Genomic DNA, 12,234 nt, shown 5'->3' with positions numbered 1-12,234 from the left:
AATATTATTGCATGAGACAGTAATATTATGGTCGAAGACAACAATATTGCAGGCCAAGACGATCAAATTAATTAATACAGTAAAATTACTGTCTCCAACAGTAATATAGCAGGCCAAGACAGTAATATTAATTAAAATATTTATTTTGAAGAAAAAACTAATTAAAAAAAGTCAATGCTGGAGAACGGCGGTCAATGACGACTAACCCGCAGCCTCCGGCGGTGGCGGTCAAAATTGGTGTCAAAATTGGTTAAGTTGTGTAATTGGGCTAAATTGGGGTGTAAATCATGAAATTGGGATGTAAATCATGAAATTGGAGTTGAATTAGGGTTTCAAGAGGGGTAATTTGGTATACATAAAATGGTTTTTCTTATTTGCAAATAAGTTTGAATGAGGTGGATTTATTTGGAAGACAAAACAGTTAGATGTCCCTTTTTAATTAAATGCTATTGTCATGGCCTATTTGTCATTTGCCATAATTTATAATATTTTTTATATAGAGATATTTTAGATAGATTTACCAAATGCAATATTAAAAATTAAAAATTAACAAAATATATAACTAGACACGTACATCGCACGTGCATCTTCCTAGTAGTATAAAATGATTAGAATAAGTAAATTATACCGACACAAATATCCAAGCCTAATGGGCTTAATTTCTTCAGGTGGGAACCCTGATTAACTGAAACCCTAATACATCTGCTGCCTCACTTTCCTAGGTTTCTTCGTCAGATAAAATTACTATAAAAAGGAATATATATCTGTCTGAATCTGTGTCGGGATATATATAACAAAAATGGATCTTCGTCAACCGTTCTTTGAAGATCTCCACCGCCCACCGCCTCCACCCGAACCTCCGCCGCCATTTTTGCCGTGATGTTTATCTAGGTCTCAAAGAAATGGATGACGGTTTACAGGTAGTTGTTTCTTCTTCTTCTTTTTTAATTTTTCGGCATCTTTCGTCTTTTGATTAGTTTGTGACATTGTGTGCATGCGAAATCGAATTTAATTTTTCCGGTTTTTTTAGTCCAGATCTGATACATAATGATGTGGCAAATGGAGATGTTTTATAATCTGCATTTTTTATTTGTTTTCTCAAACTACTAAAATGTTTCTGAAACCCAAACCGAAACCGAATGTAAATTTGGTACTTTCTATAGGTTTGGGTGATAGATTTTTGCCCTTTTAGGCTTACATTTTTTCTGATATATGAAAACTTATGAAACCCTAGAAGGTTCTTTTCTTTTAGATTTGATGCATTTTTTCGGAGTTAATTTATGAGAAAAATTAAATAACTAAAAGAACGAGAGATAATGGGAGAACAACAAGGATCCCGTTTTACCGATTTCCTTGTCTTTAATATTTTGTCAGTGTCATTTTTTATTTAACTCTCTCTTTTTTTGTGGACAGATAGACGGTGTTGCGTTGGTGGAGTATCTTGAACAATATTTATAAGCCACGCGTGTGCAAAACCAATTTTCGGCAAACCAATTTTCTTAGGGGAAGCGTAAAAAAGTTTATAAAGTCTCTCTTCTATTTAATTTATTCTTGACCAACCGATGAAGGTTTTGGTAGAGGAGAATCTCGAACTATATTCTCGTCAGCGACCCAATAAAGGCAATGCCAACTTCCATGAGGCACACTGTCAAGGGGCAGACTCAAACAGTATGAGTGATACTCTGCATCGTACACTCGGCGTAAATGAGAACCCTCTTATTTTTCCTTTCCTCGTCAATTATATTCCACAACTCTGCACACGCCTTCATCCATGGGTACGGTGCAAATAAAGCGTTTGTCGAAGATTTACAAGAGGTATTTTTTTCTATGTTTTGATGCACATGAATGTATCGACCGCGTAATAATTTAATTCGTTCCGTGGTGATGCTTTAGACACGTATTATTTTTCCATGGACTTGTATATGAATTTAAATTTCGGACATTTCCGTGTTAAGTTATCGTATCTTTTACAATAATGTTGCATTTGTTTAATTATATGGTTTATTATTAGCCATTTAAATTATTTTCTATTGTTCTCTTTCTAAACATAGCTTTGTTCTCGACTTGTAGTTTTTGTGAAATGTGCAGATTTGAGCGAGGAATATGTCACACTTTGGTTCGTTGAGAAATATGTCACGCATTTGAATCCTCATATTTGAGAGAGGTACACATTATATATATATATATATATATATATATATATATATATATATATATATATATATATATATATATATAATATATATATATATATATATATATATATATATAACTCGAATATGTGGTCATTCTTTACGTAATCTTAGGTCTTGAGAGCTATTGTTGCTTTAGTCACATTTACCCTTGGTTTTTTTTAAATTTATTTAGATTGTTCGTTGACGATCAGAAATTGGAAAATCAGTAAAATTTAGAGTCATTAGATACGGATTCTAAGAAGGAGATATTGTTGATGCTGCAATTCCCAAGAGCACCGTGGAGTAAGAAAGTTCCATACTTTGCGACAAATGTGAAGCAGAGTATCACACATATTGTTTGCGTAGTGTGCTTCAAGGAAGTAGGTTTTGCTTTTGTTGTGTCGCTGACGAGAATGTAGTTCGAGGTTCTCCTTCTACCAAAACATCGGTTGGTCAAGAGCAAAAGAAACCGAAGAGGGATTTTATAAAATGTTGTCATTTATTATATGTATTTAGCTATAATTTTTGATATTGTTACAATTAAGAAATCAAAAATCAGTAGTTTCATTTTTTTGCTTGTAGCCAAAATATTTCTAGGGCAACAACTCTATTCATTGCTAATTGCGTATAAAGTAATATGGGGTATTAATTGCAATAAACTCGGTATTGTGTTCATTATTGATCGAATTATTGGAGTCGCAATCGAGAACCCTTACGCATATAGGGATTTTACCGATACACAAAAAAAATGATATTTTAAAAATATTGCCCTTACGCAATGTCTGTAAGTGTTTTTAGGCTTGTTTTTAATTCTATTTCATTTTTATACTCAAATTTCAATTTCACTTTAATCTTAATCGTAGAAGGTCCTAAGAATAAAAAAATATAAAAATCTAAAAAAAAAGAAGTTCGAGCTGTTCGAATTACTTTTCGACTCTTGTTGTCACTTATTCCATCCACAGAGTCGAACTATGATAACACGATAAAATTGCCATAAGTCACCTGGTCTAGTTTGGCATATGTTATTATTCACGTAACTCGTAAATTTACTGATCATATCGAAAAATATTCATGCCACAGTACTAATTATGATCAATTTATTTGCATATCAACATTATTACTATAAAAATGTATACATACGTTCGAACATGAGAAAACTACAAATTATAATAACTATGTAAGAATCGAAAGTTTCACGTACTTGAACACATGTAGAATCTTTACTTTAGAACATCTTACTTTTTAATTTCATTTATACAATTATTGTGATGCAAAAACATTGTCCGATTAATTTTTGGGACGCACAAACGTTTATGTAGCTCGTCTATAAGTAAATTTGGATGAAGTCGCAGTCTTTATTTTTCAACATATATCTTACATTCAAAACATAAATTTTTTTTTTTTTTTTAACGATAAATCTTGTATTCGAAGACATAAAGTAATTGTGTCATTGGGAGTTGGGATAGAGATGTTTGCAGAAATTTAATTGTTGGATTCTCTCATTTATGAATAACAACTCTATCCAATAAAATTCAGGAATAAAAAAGAAACCAAAGATAGAAAATAATTAAATATTATCTAAATATTATTGTTGGAATGAAATGAATAGAACGTATAGTAAACCGGAGTGAAACAAATATCAAAGCCCAATGGGCTTATTGTCTTCAGGTGGCAACCCTAATTGAAACCCTAGATATTATATCCGCCTCACTTTTCTAGGTTTAGTTATTAGATAAAATTACTATAAAAAGGAGCGTATCTGTGTCTGAATTCAGACATCAAGTGGAATTCTCTCTCCTGATGTATCCATCATCGTTCTTTGAAGAACTCCGCCACCCACCGCCGCCTCCCGAACCTCCACCGCCTTCATTTTTGTCTAGACGTTTATCCGATGACGGTTTACAGGTATTTTTTTTAATCTTTCATCTCTTTGATTAGTTTGTTTGCTGCTATATCGAATTTAATTTGTTTCATTTTTTATTCCTGATTTGATATGTTTGGTTCGTGGCATTGTCGTCGATCCAAATCATTTATTGTAATTTACCTATCAAATTTAGGGTTTTTGAAACTATTCAAAAATGATGATTTCCTTGTTTTTATGCCCACTTAGATTTTAATATCTTAGTAACTAAATTTTGTAACTACTTTCGGATTTCTATTTACTGAATATAAATTCTATATCGTATCTATGGATCAAGTACTAATGATAGATCTCATTTTCCTTTTTGATTTGATGCATTTTTTCGGACCCGATTTATGTATATATATATATATATATATATATATATATATATATATATATATATATATATATATATATATATATATATATATACATGTGTGTGTGTGTGTGTGTGTTTTCTTGTTCTTTCATTCTTTCCTTCTCAAGTCATGATCTCATAAATCGGGTCCGAAAAAATGCATCAAATCAAAAAGGAAAATGAGATCTCGTTTGAATATACTTATTTGGATTTTTCAGTGAATGCATGTAAACACCAATTTCCTTGTCTTTAATTACGTGAACCTTTTCTTATGAATGGAATTTACAAAATCTCACTCTTTGTTTATTTTTTGGACAGACATACGGTGTTGCAACAAATTTTATAAAATCTCTCTTCTATTTAATTTGTTCTTGACCAACCGATGAAGTTTTGGTAGAGGAGAGTCTCAAACAATATTCTTGACAGCGGCACAAAAATGGCAATACCAACTTCCATGTGGCACAGTGGCAAGGGGCAGACTCAAGCAGTATGAGTGATACTCTGCATCGTATACTATACGTAAATGAGAACTCTCTTATTTTTATTTTCCTGGTCAATCTATGCACGCATTTGAGAACAAAAACATATTCGAGATCCTTCTTTGAATCCGCATGTTTTGAATAAGGTCACACATTTATATCCTTACATTTGAAAGATGTACACATTTTCTATGTATCTATCACTTGAATCTGTGCATACATGAGTTTTTTGAACCTAGTATGTTTATTCTTCCTTTACTCACATAGCCTTTGTTTGGTGTTTGGATTTTTTGTTTAAAAAAAATGTTTGTTTAGGTTGATTGTCTACAGCAAAAATTATAAAATCACTACCAATCAGAGTCACAAGATGCGAATTCTAAGAAGGATATTGATGATGTTGCAATTCCTACAGCACCATGGGATAAGAAGGTTCTACCTTGTGACAAAAGTGATGCAGAGTATCACACATACTGTTTGCGTCCGCCCGTTGTCAGTGTGCCTCAAGGAAGTTGGTTTTGCCCTTGTTGTGCCGCTGACAAGAATATTGTTTGAGATTCTTCTTCTAGCAAAACACCGGTGGGTCAAGAGCAAAAGAAACTGAAGAGAGATTCCATAAACTTTTGTATATTAGTTCAATAACGTCGCCACATAAATTTGTTGGAAAAAAATTGAGGTTTTATCTTCATTTTATTGAAAATTTATGTATTATACATTTTTTTGGCCAATTAAAATACGGTTAAATTATTTGTTGTACAAATATCCATTTATTATTATATGAGCTTTTGTACAACGTTAGCGAACAAAAACCAAACAAAAATGCACGAGGCAAATTTGATTCAAAATTAATTTCACATTATAAATTCTTGGCACAAGCTTTCACACAATTACTACTTGGAATACACATTATACGGTAGTTATCAGTGCATAATTACCCAATAATATGTTACATATTGAATTAAACCGCGCGGCATGCACAAGCAAGAAATATTGGCCAAAAAAAACATTTATGGCATTCACACAGTCGCTCTAAGGTGGTGTTTGCAAACTTTTTTCCAAAGTAATTATGAGTTTCTTTTTTTGGTTCAAAATCAGATTTTTTAAAACATTAAAAAACTCATAATGACTTCGAAAAAGCATTTGCAAACACACCACCTAAGTCCTTATGTATTCAAAATTGTCAAGAACTGCAAGAAAAATCTATGTGATTAAAATTGTTCTTAAACTGCCATACAATATTTTTTAAATAACATACTCAAGCAATTATAGGATTGGTGTTAGTAATTATAACATAATTGTTTTTAACTTTATTAAATATATATTGTAAGATTTTAATTTTTCTATTATGTTTTGTAATCTTTTCATTTACATTTCATAGTTTTTATATTTGAATTTTAAATACACAATATGGCAAAAATATGTATTAAAAATAAATAAATTAAAAAAAGGAACAAAAAAGAAAGAAAAAAAAAGATGAATCGGAGTTGCTTCTTCATCGTCAAATCCATGTTGCGCGCCCCTGACAAAACATCTTCGTTGCCGTCCTAGTTCAGATCTTCTCCAATTGTGTCGCCAATTTATTGTCCGGCGACCTCCGCTTCACCAAATTCTCCGACGAAGATCAAAATCCCACTCAAAATTGTAATTTTCACCACAATTTGGACGCCTTCCTAGTTTCCAAGGCTCGTCAAAAACCTCCCCGATAGTGCATCGCCATTCTTCAATAACTCGGATGCCTTCTTAGTTTACAAGATTATGAGGATTGGTTAGAATTTGGGTTGGAGGAAGATGGTGCGTGATTAGATTTTTTTTAAATTTATAGATATTGGAATTGAGTCCCTATATATTAGATTATTTATATTTAATGAAATGGATAGAAGGGTATTATTGTCATTTTACGTCAAAAAACCCATCATCTGTCGCATAATCTACGAGTTTGTAACACAAACTCGAGCTAGGGGGGAAGGTGCCTCTGGCTAAAACTCATAGGGGGGTTTGAGGGATCGACATTTTTTATCACAATTATTTTTCCTGCTGTTCAAGGTTACACATTTACAAACTTTCTTAATCGTAGAAGTTATAAAAAATAAACACATTTCCAGCCATTCGAATTAGTTTGGCATATGTTATTATTCACGCTCATAAAATTACTGATACTGAAAAAAATTCATGTCACAATATTAACTATGAGGTTATCTACATATCAACATTATTACTATAAAAATGTATGCATACGTACGTTAAAGTACGTAGCAAACTATATAAATTATATTTGTGAAAAAAACGAAAGTGTCACGTAATTGAACACATATAGAATCTTATTTTTCCAACATCTTACTTTTAATTTTATTTATATATATACCATAGATGTAGAAAAGTTGTTTGATAGATTTTGGGGAAGCACAAACATTTCTGTAGCTCGTCCACAAGTAAATTTGGATTGAGTCGCAGTCGTTGTTTATCAACATATATCTTACATTCAAAACATAATTTTTTTTTATTTTTTTTTTGTCACTATAAATCTTGTACTCTTCGAAGACGTAAAGTAATCGTGTTGTTTGGGATATTGATTTTTGCATAAGTTTCACATGGATTATCTCATTTTATTAGCACATGAATAAAAACCCTATCCAATAAAATTCAGCCAAAAAAAGAAAAAAAGATAGGAAATTAATAAACTAGAAAATGACGAAAATATATGACGAAAATATATGATATGTAGGATAGTTTTTGCACCTCCCAATTTAAATATTATTTTTTAAAATAAAATGAATAGAAGAAGTAAACTACACTGACTGAAAATATACAACAAGCCCAGTGGGCTTCATTTCTTGATCAGGTGGCAACCCTAATAATTGAAACCTTAATATACCTGCTGCCTCACTTTCCTAGGTTTCTTCGTCACATAAAGTTGCTATAAAAAGGAATATGTGTCTTTCCGCAGCTGTGTCCGAATTCTGACATAAATGGAATTCTCTCTCCTGATTTATCAATTGTTCTTTGAAGATCTCCACCGCCCACCGCCTCCTCTTGAACCGCCGCCACGAGTTTTGGCTTGATTGTTCACAGGTAGTTTTTTTTTTTTTTTTTTTTTTTTTTTTTTTTTTTTTTTTTTTTTTTGGGTGGCATGTTTCTTCTCTTTGTTTGCATGGGAGATCAATTTTTTTTTTTTTTTACATTCCAAATTTGATATATATGATGTGGCCGATGATATTAACTTGATGTTTTCTGAAACTATTAAAATGTGGATTTTTTGGTGGTTCTTTTGTGTGTTTTTAAATCTTAATTGAGATTTTCGTAACTGAATTTGGTGGTTTTGGATTTGCCTTTATCGAATATAAGTTTTGTACACTCTATATATGGTTTTGGATATGATAGATTTTTGCGATGTACTGACGAAAATCTATGAAACCCTAGAGGGTTCTTTTCTTTTTGACATGACGCAGTTTTTCGGAGTTAATTATGAATGAGAACAAAGAATATCCTTTTTTAAGTCCGGGATCTCGTTTGAATATACTTATTTTGATTTTCTAGTGAATGCATGTAAACACCGAACATTTTTCTTTTATCATTAAATGTTGAAATAATTTTGTTGTTTCATCACACCTGCGGCCATAAATTTGTAACTTAATTTAAACATATAACATTATTCCTAGTTTACCGATTTCCTTGTCTTTAATAATTTATCGTGTCAAATTTTTGTAACTCTCTCTTTTTGTTATTCTCTCTTTTTTTTTTTTTTTTAGGACAGACAGACGGTGTTGCGCTAGTGGAGTATCTTGAACAATGTTATTCAGGGCACGTGCGCAAAACCAATTCTCTTAGCGAAAGCGGACAATGTGAACTTTTTTCTATTATCTCTTCTATTTATTTTTGTTCTTGACCGTCGGATTAAGTTTTCCCAGAGGGTAAGACCAATTTCCCCGAGGCACACTGTCAAGGGACAGACTCAAGCAGTATGAGTGATACTCTGCATCGTAAACCCTTTCAACCTAAATGTTGAAAGAAAGGCAAGGATTTGGCTTATCAAGGTTTATCGATCTTTCTCTTGTTTATTTTCGGATAATTTTTTTCATATTGTGATAGAGTATTTTGTTATGTATACACGCCGTGCTTATTCACTTTTAATCTATTTATCGTTTAATGACAAGAATGAATTTTTCTGAAGAGCCATGGCCAGTCTTCTTCTAAATAAAACTGGCTTAAAATCTTTAACGGTAGCTATAATTCAGTTGCACGTGTTATTTTTGGAAAAAAAAAAAAACAACAAATTAGTAGGAGATTTATTTATGGTGGTCACATACAATATGGTGATAATATTTTAAAATCGACCCGAGTTTAGAAGAGGTAAACGTTTTTGTGATAGGTTCGAAAACCCTAATCTATGGAGAATTATTTTCAGAAAGCTCGCTTTGAAAATTCATAGACATGTACTTGCATCTTTATGTAAATGCGAATATGCATATCCGAGTTTTTTTGACCTAGCTAGTTTCAATCGATCACTAATGGTTATTCATATTTTGTTTGTTTTTTATTTTTCTTATTAAGGTTGTTCCTATACACCATAAACTAGAAAATCACTACAAATTAGAGTCATTAGATGCGGATTCCGGCCAGAAGGATATTGATGATAATGCTGATGTGGTAATTCCGAAAGCACCTTGGGGTGAAGGGGTACGCAAAGTTGGTGGCGTTGATGGAGAGAATAAGAAGATTCTACTCTGCGACAAATGTGATGCAGAGTATCACACATAGTGTTTGCGTCAGCCCGTTGCCAGTGTGCCTCAAGGAAGATGGTTTTACCCTTGTTGTGTCACCGACAAAAATATTGTTCGAGATTCTCATTCTAGCAAAAATAATGGTTGGTCAAAAGCGAAAGAATCACAATGAGAGATTTTATAAAATGTTGTTATTTAATATATGTATTTAGAAATCAGAAATCAGAAATCAGTAGTGCCATTTAATGTTGTCACGTTTTTCAAGGGATTTTGGGTTCATATTGAAATAATATGAAATATTGTACTAATTAATGAATTATGTATTCCACCCATGGTTTTGTATGAGTTTATTCCACTTTGTTATTAGTTTTTAAGTAAGTACGTAATTCAAGAAGAAATTTCCTTACCTGTCCAATTTCTAATGAATCAAGATAACCGTTTGTTCCGGTATAAATAGTCATTATCTGTTCTTCTACTGTAAGCGGAGCTGCTTGGGATTGTTTAAGCAATTCACGTAATCGTTGACCTCTTGCCAATTGATTCTGAGTAGCTTTATCAAGATCTGAAGCAAATTGTGCAAAAGCTTCTAATTCTGCAAATTGTGCCAGTTCCAATTTTAATTTACCAGCTACTTGTTTCATAGCTTTAATTTGAGCTGCAGACCCCACTCTGGAAACGGAGATCCCCACATTAATAGCAGGTCTGATTCCAGAATTGAATAAATCGGCAGATAAAAATATTTGTCCATCGGTAATGGAAATTACATTTGTAGGAATATAAGCCGAAACATCTCCCGATTGAGTTTCCACTATAGGTAAGGCGGTCGTACTTCCTTCACCTAAACTAGAACTTGATTTAGCGGCTCTTAGGATCAGATCCCAAAGATAGTAAGTCTTTTCTTAGGAAGGAAAGTCTTTTTCCAAGATTCTATATAAATTTCTATACGAAACCGAGATAGTTACCTTTCAGAAAATTCTGACGAGAGGGGGAATTTTTTCTGCTGAAGGTGGGAAAAAAGATAAAACGAAATAAAAAATGGATTATTAATCCAAATTCAATCCAAATTTCAGTTTAAAACTTACTTAATGAACCTCTTTGGTTAACCCGAAAAATGGGATAGATCCATGAAAAATCCCATTCCTTAGATTTAGGTATGGTAACGGGATACCAAAGGAATTGATGAGCCGTATGAGGTAGGAAACTCTCAAGTACGGTTCTAAGGGAAGGAATTAATCCACCTATTCCGACCGGGGAGAACAGGCCATTCGTCAGGGAGATTCTGAAATTGTTTCCCATGTGTTATGTCGAATTGTTAAAAAAGTACCTCAAGTTACTTTATTGGCAAAAACCTCCCTTTGATTCATTTTTTTTTAATGACACATGGGTACACATGGGTACTAATTGCTAAAAAGGAAGGCGTTTTTTGCAAATAAAATAATATGGGGTATATATTTAGCATTTCAATATATATAATATAACACAGGGGTACTAATAGCAGTAGGGAGCCCTTAAGCATATACGGTTTTTACCGGTACAAAAAAGTTTGATATTTTTTAAATGATATTTTAAATTATTATTTCCCATTTTGTCGGTTTAAGAATCCTACTCAGAAAACAATATTTGGAAGTTTTTTTTGGCTTGTTTTAATTTCATTTCATTTTATACTCGAATCTCAATTTCACTTAATCTTGATCGTAGAACGCGTGTAAGAATTAAAAAAGAAAAAAAATCCATTTCCAGCCTATCTAATTATTTTCCGACTCTTCTTGTAACATTTTTTCCATTCAAAGAATCGCACTATGATAACACGATAAAAATGCCATAGATCGTCTTATCTTGTTTGGCATGTGTTATTATTCACGTAATTCATAAATTTACTGATATAGGAAAGTAATCATGTCACGTTGAATATTGTTACTATAAAAATGTATGCATACTTTCAAATATGAGCAAACTTTTGCCTTGACGTTTATCTATCGTTTGTGTTCCAAAGAAATGGATGATTAGGGTTTACAAGTAGCTTTTTTTTTTTTGCCATCTTGATGCGAAATCAAATTACATTTGTTCGATTTTTTCGATTCCAGATTTCATATATATGATGTGGCTGATGTATTTAAGATTTTCTAGATATGATCTGCATGTTTGGTTTTCCGAAAATATTGAAATGTTGATTTAGGTGGTTGTTTGTGTGTATTTAAATTGTAAGATTTTAGTAGTTTCGGATTTGTTTTTATCGAATGTGGATTTGTTACTTTATCTTTACTGATGAAAACTTATGAAACCCTAGAGGGTTCTTTCCCTTTGACATTTTTCTGGAGTTAATTTATGAAAAAATTAAATCACTATTATAATGAAAGATAAGGGGAGATCGAAGAACTAGGCTTTATAAATTTAACGATTTCCTTGTCTTTAATTACGTGAACGTTTTCTTATGAATGAAGTTTACGAAATCTCACTCTTTGTTTCTTTTTTTGGACACACATACGGTATTGCGACAAATTTTATAAAGTCTCTCTTCAATTTAATTTATTCTTGACCAATCGATGAAGTTTTGGTAGAGGAGAGTCTCAAGCAATATTCTTGACAGCGGCGTAACAATGGCAAT

At 32.1% G+C, this 12,234-nt stretch overlaps 1 long non-coding RNA gene and 1 pseudogene across 2 annotated transcripts; one reads left to right on the top strand and one right to left on the bottom strand.

Moving 5' to 3' along the window:
* Positions 1–776: 776 nt before the first annotated feature.
* LOC148767867 (uncharacterized) lies at positions 777–2,745 on the top strand. Its single transcript, XR_016033637.1, has 4 exons — positions 777–920; positions 1,414–1,815; positions 2,071–2,164; positions 2,368–2,745. It is a non-coding gene; the product is annotated as an uncharacterized LOC148767867 (long non-coding RNA).
* A 7,231-nt stretch (positions 2,746–9,976) lies between these two features.
* LOC148767866 (ATP synthase subunit alpha, chloroplastic pseudogene) lies at positions 9,977–10,925 on the bottom strand (annotated as a pseudogene). Its single transcript, XR_016033583.1, has 2 exons — positions 10,721–10,925; positions 9,977–10,527 (listed from the first exon to the last, which is right to left on the bottom strand). The product of XR_016033583.1 is annotated as an ATP synthase subunit alpha, chloroplastic pseudogene (transcript).
* Positions 10,926–12,234: the final 1,309 nt, after the last annotated feature.

This window comes from Erythranthe guttata, chromosome 9 (assembly GCF_056151865.1).
Source record: "Erythranthe guttata isolate IM_541 chromosome 9, IM_541, whole genome shotgun sequence".
Lineage (NCBI taxonomy): Eukaryota > Viridiplantae > Streptophyta > Magnoliopsida > Lamiales > Phrymaceae > Erythranthe > Erythranthe guttata.
This window is presented reverse-complemented; position numbering and strand designations above follow the sequence as displayed.